The sequence below is a fragment of the Pinus tabuliformis genome, chromosome 4_1 (genome assembly GCF_031772625.1).
Source record: "Pinus tabuliformis cultivar Carrire ecotype Pingquan chromosome 4_1, CPIR1, whole genome shotgun sequence".
Taxonomy (NCBI): domain Eukaryota; kingdom Viridiplantae; phylum Streptophyta; class Pinopsida; order Pinales; family Pinaceae; genus Pinus; species Pinus tabuliformis.
The window spans coordinates 190418547-190431262 of NC_142303.1; positions in this window are offsets into that span (position 1 = coordinate 190418547).

Below are 12716 nucleotides of genomic sequence, written 5' to 3' on the forward strand. Positions count from 1 at the left end.
AGAAGTAGATACATTTAGTGCATAACCAGACCAAGATGCTTGACAACCACATGCAGAAAGTGATATTCGTGAAGATGAAGTTGAAGTTGAAGAGTGCTACAAATGGATGTTATGCTTCTTCATTGTTGCTTCCAAGGCTTCCATATTCTTAAAGCATTTGGATTCTAAGTGGCCATCTCGATTACAAAAGTTGCAATGTCTATCAAACTTCTTCCATTTGTTTTTATTTGCCTTATCATTTTGTTGAATTGATTTTTCATTTTGAGACTGAAATTGCTTAGGACCCTTGTTTGGTTTAGCACCATTCTTTTTAGGATACTGCTTCCTAGAATTCTTTTAATTCGGTTGTTGTTGTGTTGCCAAGGCTTTCTTAGAAGAGTTTCCAGTATTAAGAAGACCATGATGTAAGAGTTTTTCTTGGTCTCTTATTAAAGAATCACAAAAGGCATCAAAAGAGGGGGACTTGTAGGCTTGTCCTTGAGAAATACAGGCTTCTCTAGTAGAATGGAAGGTGGAAACAAACACATAGTAGGCTGGTCTTAACTTCATAAGAATGGAATAGATAAGGCTACCATCTTCTTTCTTAACCTTAACACCTTCCAAGAGAAGTCTATGAGTCTTGAACTTGGACAAAAAATCTTCAATGGAAGAAAAATTATTGGGGTCCAACATAAGCAACTCATTTTTGAGTTGATGAGCTCTAGTTTCATTTTTAATTCCAAAGGCTTTATTGAGTTGTTTCATTGCTTCACCATGGGTATCAAGTTCTGCGATATGGAATATAAGGTCTGGAGAAATAGACATCCCTATCAACCCACGTGCTTGATCTTGCATATTTTTTCATTTTGCTTGCTTATCTTCATCTTTAGGTTTATACTCTTGGCTTGAGGCTATTCTATAAAGACCTTTACTTCTAAGTAAATCCACAATGTAGTACAATCATTGGAAGTAGTTGGTGCTGTCAAGAATAACTTGGCATGGAATTTATATTTTAATATAAACTAAAGTTGTATATGCTGAAACTAAGTATTCCAATGGAAATATCTCGAAAAATTAGGCCGATTAAAAAAAACGGCTCTAAAAACAGCTTATGGATGAAGAAGTTATTACTTTTTGAAGAAAAGTTGTTGAAGATGTCAACGAAGTACGTGAATGTTTGGAAGTGAATGATAATGTTATATTTAAAAAAAAAATCCCCCTATTTCCAAACTTAATCTAATTAGCTCATTTTTAAAAAAGATTACTCTATGTTACCCACTTTTATAAATAAGTGAAAGTCACTTTTTACAATGGTACTTTATCAGCTACCCACTAAATTGCAACTTAAATAAAAGATAAGGTGACTTTAGAATTATAAGTGACTCACTTTGTATAATGGGTGAGAACACTTTTACATAAAGTGATTTTAAAACATAAGTTACATGTGCTTTTTAAAAAAGTAGCTCAACAAAAAAAAAGACTTGAACCCAAGACCTCTATTCTCATAAAGTAACTTTGGACCAAGTGAGCTAGTTTAAAAGGTTAGTAAATTTTCGAAAAGGTGATGGTTTTTTTTTTAAGCTTTGGGGTGTGTGCTTACTTGAAAAACCTCTTTTTCCCTACAAAACAAAAAAAACCACACAATCAAAAATGAACATGCAAAAAAAAAAAGTCTTACGGTTTAAAGTTAGATTTCGTCGGAAACTAAATATTTTCTTCAATGTTTTTGATTTTTCGAGATCACACTAAGGTGCGGCAGAAAACAACATATGCATGAGAAAAATCCTTCATTTTTGTTTCTGATTTTCCCAGATCATGCAGAGTCACGGGGCAAAGAGCATACGTTGAAATGAAAGGTATAGATTTGGTAATAAAAACAGAGAGATAAATAAACCAAAATAAACAAAGAGATAAATAACTAAAACTACAAATAAACATTATATACCTCCAGATCTTAAAAATGACATTGCTAGGGATAATAGAAACCTTTTCTCGTGAAACGAAAGGGGTTCCTCACTGGAGCAGATGCTCCTAACACAATAGAGCAATCCTCTCAGCCCGAAAGCTGTCAAAAACAATATATTTTAGAAACGATAGTCGGATGCAGTTGTACTAGCTTCGGATTTGGATCACCAATGGATATGGCCCTCAAATAGCTCTGATACCATGTAGGAATTTACAGGGTGAGTTCCTTAGATATAACCCTAAGGGACACCGCTCACAAACAGATCACAAATCAGTACACCAATATTCTTGACGTGGTTAAAACCCTTAAAGAGGGAAACAGTCCACGGCCTGAGCCAATGCGGCCACTTTAGGCAATTTATTAATGTAAAAGAAATAAAATTTACATAAGCTTCTCTCATGAACGGTAACCTTACAAATGACCCTCCATGCTCTTTAAATAGAGATCATGGACCAATCGAGTGTTAAGCCATGGATCAAGTGTCGGAGGAGAGAATGAGTCGTCGGATCACTTCATGTCTAGAACATATCGTGGCCGTTGGATTGTAAGTTACAAAAGTACAAAGTAAAAAAACACACTTTACCTAACTCTATACTATACCAAGTTACACTTAACTATTCCCTATGTGTTGGAATATCCTATTTTTGAAAGATCCAATGTTTCGATATCGGAACATCAACATATCAACATTTTTATGTGGCACATATTTTAAAAATTGTGACATTTCAAAACCTCTAAACTCCAATTTTGGTTTTTATGCGATTGACTATTTTAGTTTTATCGTAAATTTGGTTTTGTGCTCCTATTCACCTTATTACTTCCCGCCTATGTCATGGTTATGTCACCCTCCACCTTATCTCTCCACCTCATCCTCCACTCCACCTCCTTATCCCTCCACCTCACGTTGACCAGTCCCTCCTCCTTACCATATTTTGAAAGGCGTATAAGGCTTGTTTTTGTGATATAGTTTGTTAATTTAATTTGTAGTAATATAATATATGTTATATTTATATTTATATTATAATATAATTTAATTTAATTAGAATATTAATATAATTATATTATATTTAAATTAAAATTTTAATTAATTAGATTTTGTTTATAATAATATGTAATTAACTAATTTAATTTTATAATTGTAATTAAATCAATATTAATTAATAAATAATCATAATTTAATTTAAGATTAGATTTTGATTAAAAAAAAATCTATTTTTAGCCTAGGCAACAAATTTTCCAGAACCCTTGTAGTTTTGATTACTCAACTTTGGAAGCTCATAAGTTGAGTTTTACTTAGCCAAATGAGGCCCAAAATGGCTCGTTGGATAGATAAAATCCTGGAGAATATTTATGAAGTGATTTAATAATCAGATTTGATCATTTAATGAGTCTAAAATTAAACATAATATCAAGCTCTGAATTTTTAAACAAAATTAATTTTCTGCATTTTCATTTGCTCATCGCCTCTGTTGAATACAGATCCATTTGTCTATGTTCTCTTTGACCAATTAGATATTTACAGGGGTCAATGAGAAACTCATATTTTTTATTTTTTTATTTAATTAAGTTTTGATTGGAGATATTTTATATTCCAGATTTAGTATTTTGATTTTAATTTGTAATTTAATTGAATTCTGGTTGTTTTTTTACAGGAAAACAGTTGAAGAGACGAGGAAAAGAAAATTTAAATCAATGGGATTCCTCCAGCAATAGAAAAATAGGAATTTGGACTAATGAAAATTGTTGGAGCAGAATTACTCTTCAACAACTCTCCTATTTGGAATTCTTTTTGTAAATTATAAATTGTGTTTTGTAGAATGAGAAAAGGGCTTCTTTCTTCTGCAATTTGGTAATACTTAAAGCACTATTTTAATAGGGATTTCAGGTTGTAGGTAGAGAGAGGATCAATCTCAGATCTGGGGATTATTGAGATTTTTCTTTTGCATTTTGAAATATGTGTGGAAAGCAAAGCTTGCACAATTGCAACTCTTGCTTTAACAAGAGAAAATCAAGCATTGTAAAGGGCTATTAGAGAACATAGCCAAAGAAATGGTTTCAATAAATTGGTATTTAAAATACTATTATTTTTCTACTGATTTCATTTTATAATAGCATAAATGTGTCATGTTTATTTGATATGAGTAATTTGCCTCAATAGTCTGTTGTTATTTATCTTTGTTCTTATGTGCTAAACTTTGATTTCTAAGTAACTATTTACTTAGAAATCAATCTTTTAATTCTGATTTAACAAATAGTAATATTTTGTGAACTATTTCCTTATATTATTGTTTAATCATTCGAGTTTATTGATTTAATAATCATCATCATTTTGTGAACTACTTCCTAAATGTTGTTGATTAATTATCTTAGTTAATAGATCTTTGAACAAATGTGTTTTGGTATTCATAATATTAGTTAATTGAATTACTTCGTTAGATTGATATTCATTATAATCTAGACATTTAAATCTCAATCATTTAAATACTTTTCTCTCAGTTGGGTTAGATCTACATCTTTCTAATCGAGATAGGCTTAGGATAGTTTTTCCTTTTTGTTTGCATTATAGGATTAATTCACATTTAGATTTAATTCTACATTTCTAGAAGTCCTCTTATCAAAGAGGAAAAATTTAGTTGTGGTTTGGCTGAGCCCTAGATCATCTTAAGGATCACTTTCTTGCCTAATCAGAAAGAGGGTTGATCTGATATGTCTTCTCTATTGGTAGGTGAAAGTCACATTTTAATCCAGTGGAGATAGAGGGAAGGTAATTGGGCCTAGTTTAACTAGTTAGAACCACCATTTCAATGGAAAAGGAACTGCTCTAAGTTCCCGACTAGGTGGTCTCCCTTATAATGTTGTAGGCAGAGATTTTTGAGCCTTCAACATTTTTGGTGCTAGACGGAGGGCCTGAAAGGCTTGTTGCTTATTTGAGTTTTTGTATTTTAAAGTTTTATTTTAATCACGATGGCTCCTCTTAAACTTCCAATTTGGAGTTGTACGTGCATCTTCCAACACTCCACCAGAAGTAGTAAGACTCTTGTCTCATGTAAAGTTTAATGGTAAGAGGAATGCTTTTACTTTTGATCATGCCTTTCAATTTATTCAAAAATTTACAAATTCTAAAAGCCAGAAGTTGGTGTCAATCTCTTCGAGTTTCCTCAATTCACAGCTGGGATCACTTTATTACAATGTTCCTTTGTAAATTTGACGATTATGACTATGAATAGGTATCTGACGAAATTGAAGATATACAAAAGTTCAAAAATGAGTATTTTACTGATTTTATCATTAGATTTCATTTAAATTGTTTGAGATTTAAAATTGAAGATAAACCTTCGAAAGATGAATTATTAGATTGGTTTGAGTATATTTTCTCTCTTCCTCCCATTTTGAATCCATATGAAACAATTGCAAGTTTCGATGACTCTCCTTCAACTTCTAGTAATATTATCAAAAACTATGATTTGGAGGTGTATATCAATCATGATGAAGTGACATCAACCATGTATGATAAATTCCTAAATTTATTACACACTTCTTAGAGTGTTACTAATAATTATGCTAATGAGTTACTCCCGCAAATCTTGCAAGAATTTGATAATCAAATGTAAGAATATACCAATAGCAATCTTGGAGAAACCGCTACATTGAAATCAGAAAATCACTATAATTTAGAAAATCAGATTATAAATCAACAAGTACAAGCATAAATTGAAATTTCAAATAATATGCGACCTATTGTACAAAGTTTTGAATTTGATCATGTTGATCAAACACAAAATTCAGGGCGGCCATAGACCATTCTTCAAGAAATCACAAATAGCCAAGTAAATGATCTAGAATATGAAATTTGCAAGGGAAAGAATTTACAAGAATCTACAATTGAGATATTTTTAAATTTGTTGCTTCTAATTCTCATTTTCACCTCTATCCTGATACTTTTGTTGATAGTAATTTATCCCCTCTTTTCTTTAATGTTATTTCAAAAAACAGAGAGATTGCTATAAATGAATTTCCAATTAGTTTTTATCAAGATAGAGAATCATTCATTAATCATTCTTTGGCATTAATGAACATATGTTCCATATTCCTTCTTGTTTTGATACATCAGATGAGATCGAAGGGAATTCTAATGAATGTCGGAGGTCATTTATAATAATTACTCTGACATTGAGGATGTTGATTTGTCTTATTCTCAATTGAATCTTGTTTCTACTAGTTCATTTTCAAGTAATTAATGATATGATTTCAACATTCAATACCCCATTCCAATCTATGATTTATATGATTATCAATCTCTCGTTCCTATTCATATTCATAATCCTCTCTCTAATTCACAAGTTGGTATTGGAAATCATTCTAATTCCATTATTCTGGCCAATCCTTGTGAGCAGGAAATCACTTCAAACTAGTCCCAATTGTGTTGTAACAATCATTGTAACAACAGTCTAAATTATGATTTGATTTCATTGTTGTTCTTTCACTTATTTTGTTCGATTTCATATTTGTTTTATGTTTTCATTTTTCAGTATTTTTATATCTTATGTTTCCATATTGAGCATTTCAACATTGAACACTTAATTGATGCATTGTCTGAATGGGAAAATTAAGTTCCAAATCATAATCATGAACATCAAGAGCTATTACTCTTCCAATTTCAATTGATGTTCATTTCTTATCACTTGATTTTTTCTTCTCGAAATCAGTGCCAACAAGAGAATGTATTTTCACAATATGACCAGCAACCTAATTCAATTAATGATCTTCCATTTTTCATTGACCCATTTGAAAGACATTTGGAAGGTTTTCCTTCACAAAAGATTATTAATAATTTAACATATGTACATAAGATTGGAAAATTTTTGCAGGCCATTGTATTTAAAAATTCATTTCCACAATCTGGCCTGTTATCTCCTCTTTTGAACATCTTCCAATCATTAATGGAAATCCATCTAGATTTCTATGATCCAAATGAAATTCAACTTTAAGGGACATTTCAAGATAAGGTAATTGTAAATAAGCTGCTTTATGTAAGTATGTTAGCAATAAATGTACATTCAAATTTAGTCCTCTTACTTTATTTATTTTTGTATTTTTGTTACTAATATTTGACCTGTACATACATGCGGGAATAAAAAATTAGAGAATGGTTACATTGGAAGTATGACTATACCTAGTCATATTTCCTTCCATTCCGTTAGCAATTAGGAATATATTAGTTTAGATTACATTCTTTTTCTGTCTTCATTTATTTCATTATTGCAGATTTTTAATAAGCAAGTAATGAATCCGAGTTTTTGGCATCCCCTTTCATTTGTTGGCAAAGTGACTTAGAACATATCTAAAACTCTTATGTAGTCAGATTATAAACACTTGTGAATCTCTTGATTGTCTTGTTTTTGCAAAACTTCATTACATTGATAAAATTATTTTAATCATACATGAAGAAATTTTAAGGAATTGCTATGGCTTGACAATCTTTGATTCACGAGTATTTCTGAAAAGCTCATTTTCACCACTCTTATCGTCCGATGTAAATTTGAGGTGGATGCAATTTGAAAGATTGTTACTTAGCATTTTAGATTTAATAAGTAGATGATATTGAACATATGCGAATTTTGAGAAAGATATGGGAGAACTTGAAGATGCATGTGGTATACTTACAATCAAAATTCTTCGAGACAAGCATTTTACAGGTTCATCTTCATTTATTATTAGTTTTTTTTTCATAGTTTATTTCATATTTTTGTTTTGTTTTTTTTGCAGGTCTTCGTTGGCTTAATTTTGGAGACTTGAGATAAGCAAGCAGCCAACCATTTCTAAATTTGAAACATGTTCAGGGAAGTATTTGTTGTTTCGTCAGAATTTGAGGATTCTTTATTTTTTCTACTATTCATTAAAACCCCGATAGGCCTTTAATACAATATCGGAAGATTCATATTGGAGCATTATAATATCGTAACTCCTCATTTGAAAGTTCCGGTAAAATTATTCTTTGATCTAATATTTCCGATAATTAATATAAATATTAAAGGGGTTTTTGTTAAAAGGCCAAGTTCAGCTAAGCGCTTCTTTATGAATATAATAATAAAATTTCTGACCCCACAGGATTGCCACATAGCGTTATGGGAGCTTTCGAATATCGAAACATTTCATATGAGCATCAATCAAAATACTCCGATATCCTAATCCGTTGATACTCTGATATCTCGTTTCGCCCATCATCCGATATATGTCATCTCTGATCCTCCAATATCCTTATATCATCGATCTCCGATATCTCGATCTGCCGATCTTTGTTATCCCTTCCGCTCATCCTTTGATATATGACTTCGCTGATACTGCGATGTCCATACATCTCCAATACTCTGATTGCTGATTTTCCCAATCCTTCAATATCTGATAAACTTCTCGCTATCCATATCGGAACTTTCATATTAGGACCTTCGGTCAGTTGTTACTCTTTCACACCCTCGATATTAAATCTTTGATAAACGACCTCTAATATCATTTCCTACTTATAATTTTAGCTATTACATAATAAAATCCTATCGAAAGGTAAAAATATTGCATGTTACAAAGATACAATCATAAGATTTCTTTGATATTGTTCTTCCGATACACTCATGTATGTAGACTCACATTAATTTATATTTAGAAATATGAGTCAATAATCATATTCTGCCTCTCATCGGTGCAGCTTAATCTGATTTTGCTACAAACAGAGGAAAATTCACACAAAACGCTTGCAGCAAATGATCTTATCCATGATTTTATCTATGATTGTTCCAAATCTTACAACCGTCGAGTTGAGTTAAACCATTTCATTGGACTCATTCATATTGTTTTCCCTTTAGTGATATTCCTCTCTTCTGAAAAGATTCAAGGCCTCTAATGGGTCAATTTTGGAATCCTGATCCTTTGCTTTTTCATTTTTCCAGGACCTTTCCTCAGAATTTTAAATTTGTTGTCTTATTGAACTCTTGGATTTATATTATATCTAAAGCATTTAAAACAAATTCTGAGATTTACCTCTCCAAGATCCACATTGCCTTTTCCTCCACTATCATGTCCATTATACTCAGTAAAGGAAATGGCCCCTATTTCACTGTCTTCACTGGGATTTTGTGGTCTCGAAGTTTTGTAAGTTGAATTTTTATCTTCAAAAAGGTTTTAGAGATCCTTACACTTGATTTATTGTCATATTTATTAAATATTGAACTCCTCTCCTCGGAAGCTTATTTTACAGGTAAATGTAAGTGCTCTTGCAAATTAGTTTTACAAAACTTCAAATTATCTCATTATTAGAATGAAAGTCATCAGAACTACTTTTTAAACTCTTACAAAACTTTGACCTCCGATATATGAATGTTTGATGTACTTAAAAGGCAAAGTTCCCACATTATATATTTTAAAAGCATTCGTTATTGGGCATGATCAATATTGTAAGTTTTGTTTGTGAAAGTTACAAAAGACTTTTATTCCAAGATCTTGCTTCCCTTTAATATTCTAAATACAAGGACTTCTTATATCATAGGTGAAATTTAATTAAACTTCTGAAAATAAATGTCGTCGGAAATATTATGAAGTAAAGTCTTTATTTATCGGAGTTTTTCTCATTAAGGATTTTTAAAAGACTTGAGCTTTTACCTTTTACTTTGATTCTTTAGGAAACTCATAACTTCAGAATATCGGGTGAAGAATCTTCGTAGGTCTCTCATCAATTCATTCTAATCTTTCAATATGCTAACATAAAGTCTTGTTTGATTATCTTTATGTACATACTACTTTGATGTTATCATGGTGGTCGAAAGCTTAGATGTGTTTCAATCATAATTTCATCAAATCCAAGTATTTATTCATCAGGATGACTTTGTGACTTTAGGGATATAAATTTTTCATAGTATGTGCACATGGGCCTCTTTTACTCTTCTCGACAATCTTCTTTGCTAATTAGAAATTTCATCGCCTGTGGTTCGCTTACTTTTTTGCCTTTGACTCATTATTAGATGCACAGTTTTTCATCTTTTAATAAGCATATTCATTTTCTTCTCAAGGCATTCTTGAGCAATCACTATGCTAATGCAACAATAAATAAAAAAGAATTTGGAATAGGTAAAGGTAATGGAACATGATTAAATCATTTCGATTTCTCTTATATTTAAGTTTTGATATATCACTCTATATTTAGCACAAAAAAGTTCAATACCTCTCCATCTACACATATATATTACATTTCTGGACTTGGTCTTGATTCTAGAAAATTTATGAAAATCATGGATTTGATATGAAACTTGAAGGATATCTTCATTCTCATTTCTGATATATTTGGTTTATTTCCGATTCCTTGAACATGAAACATTGTTTTCTTCTAGTTTATTGCTTTCTTTAGATTAGATTAAATAAATGATGATTTTGGGTCAATAAGGTTTCATTCAAATCAACTTCTTCATGCTTTTAATTCTAATTAAAATAAGAATTTATCTTTTATTGGAGAAGATGATATCTCTCAGGTAAGATCAAAAATATTCTATAATGGTAATATTCATATGCCCACTTTTTGTTTTTAGTTTTTGCTGATACAAAACTCTGTTTTGCAGGTCTTCATGATCATTTTTCACACCCCTGATGACTTATATTTGGAGCTCATTCTCTTTTGTTTGGTTTTCTTTCAAGTTTTTTGTAGAAGCAGTAATGATCCTCATCGAAACAACTAAATTGGGGAGTTTCTGAACCTTTAGTTTGTTTCCTTAAGCATTGTTTTTATCAGAAAATGGTTAAGATGCTTTCATGAATATGTTACTTTGAAAATGTTGAAAATGGCAACAATAAATGCTAAAAATATAAATTCTAAAAATAACATTGCTATAAAGAGCATTTCGGGATGGATTCCAATTTTAGTTAGTCCTTGAACTAAAATTGAGAAGTAAAATTTGAATTTGATCTTAGCAGCTGTTTGTAAAATAATTAATTAATTCATCTTGAGTTAATTAGTTGTATAAAATCAAACATGAAGTCTATGTGAGGACATGCAACAATTATCCCATTGATTGAGAAATTTATCTCTTAGTTAAAGAGATAAGGATGAGTTGTAATTAGTTAGCTCAGTTATCTGAGTTAAGTCTAGTTAGATTAGTTCCAACAGTTTGTGGAACTAATTGTGAGTTCAGTTAGTTAATGCTTGCATGCATGTAACTGCTGCTCTCCAGATAACTGAATATTCTCTCATAAATAACTCATGCATGTTAGTTCAGTCAGAGACCCAGTTGAGATCAGAGGAAGGGACAATGTACTATCAGTTGGAGGAATTTTCCAATATAGGAAACTCATCCATGCAGAAGGAATCATCTCCTTCAGGTTTGTGCAGTTATTTCTGAGCCAAGTGAGCAGTGTGAGGTGGGAATTCACACAAGTGGAAGCACTGAACCCTGGGAAAAATTGCGCAAGGAAATAGGAGGCTTGGAGGGCAGAGGAGAAGGTTGTGAGAGCCTTTGACTGTCTATGAGCAGTATTGTTTGATTGCAAAGAGAGAATGATAGCTTGAGAGTTGATTCTTTTTGTAACTCAAACATATTTTCCACTTGTATGATAATACAGAGATTGGGGTTTTAGGCTGAGGCTTTCCCCGGGTTATTCTTCTGTGTTCATGTGTGATTTAATTCTCTTCATCTGTTATATGTGTTCTATTTGATCTTGTTCATATTTGATTAAGCTTCTGCAAGTTTGTTTGTAGAAGTATTTTGCTTTAGTATATTGCATAATCTGTTGATCTACAGTGGGAATTTCTACAGAAACAAGAAAATTTGCAATAGCCAAAGACTTCTCAAGTATCTTATTATTTATCATCACTATTATTCACCCTTCAATTTCATAAGCCTAATCACTTATAACTCCTCAAGATCAAATTTACTAGATTCCCAACAAAAGATGAATGTTCATATGATTATCTTCTTTTACTTCTTTTATTGAGACATTTGTATAAGTAGTATTGTTGAGGTTTATCTTTTAAATTTGGATTTTTCTTTTAGCTTTTGCTTTCTTCATTTTTAAATTTTTAGAGTTTGTTGATTTCTTTTTCTACTTCAGTTTGGAGTTTTTTCTTCCTTTCTTATTTTAGTGATTCTGCCATGATTCATATGGAAGGCATTTTTCTCACTCAACAGTGGTTGGCATACATGGGAAATCTTTTCTTTGTCTATTTATATTAATTTTATTTATCATTAAAGGTATATCTTTATGGAACCATAAATCCCTCTTGCTTTAAATCTTTTTCATGGAGGAACACATCCTTTCTAAGTGATGGGGTTTACCTTTCCAAGAAAAAAAGTTGACTTGAGTTTAACTCAATGAATACCTCCCACCCCTCCACTTTATAAAACCTTTGATTGATAGTCGTGGCAAAAGAATTTGGAGTCAACATTATGAAAGTATTGTACCCATTAACATAAGTCTCCATTATCATCCCACATCTTTCACTCAAGTACATCATAAACTAAATTCTCGCAAATGTGCTTACCAAAAGGGTGATTAAAAGAGGAAGCATGGGAAATACAAGTAAACCCGTCGGGGCTATGGATGCTCGCTGGCAGCGGGGCTAGGCTTGTATGGCACAAAAGACAACTTCGTTGGGGTACTATTCAAGCTCCCTAGCGGTGAAGTGATGTCAGAGACCATTCATAACAATGGATATATGCTTTATGAAGAAACTCTTATCTGAAACTTCTATTTTTTCATACGAGGTAATTTTAAAATAAAATTTTCCCAAATTTGG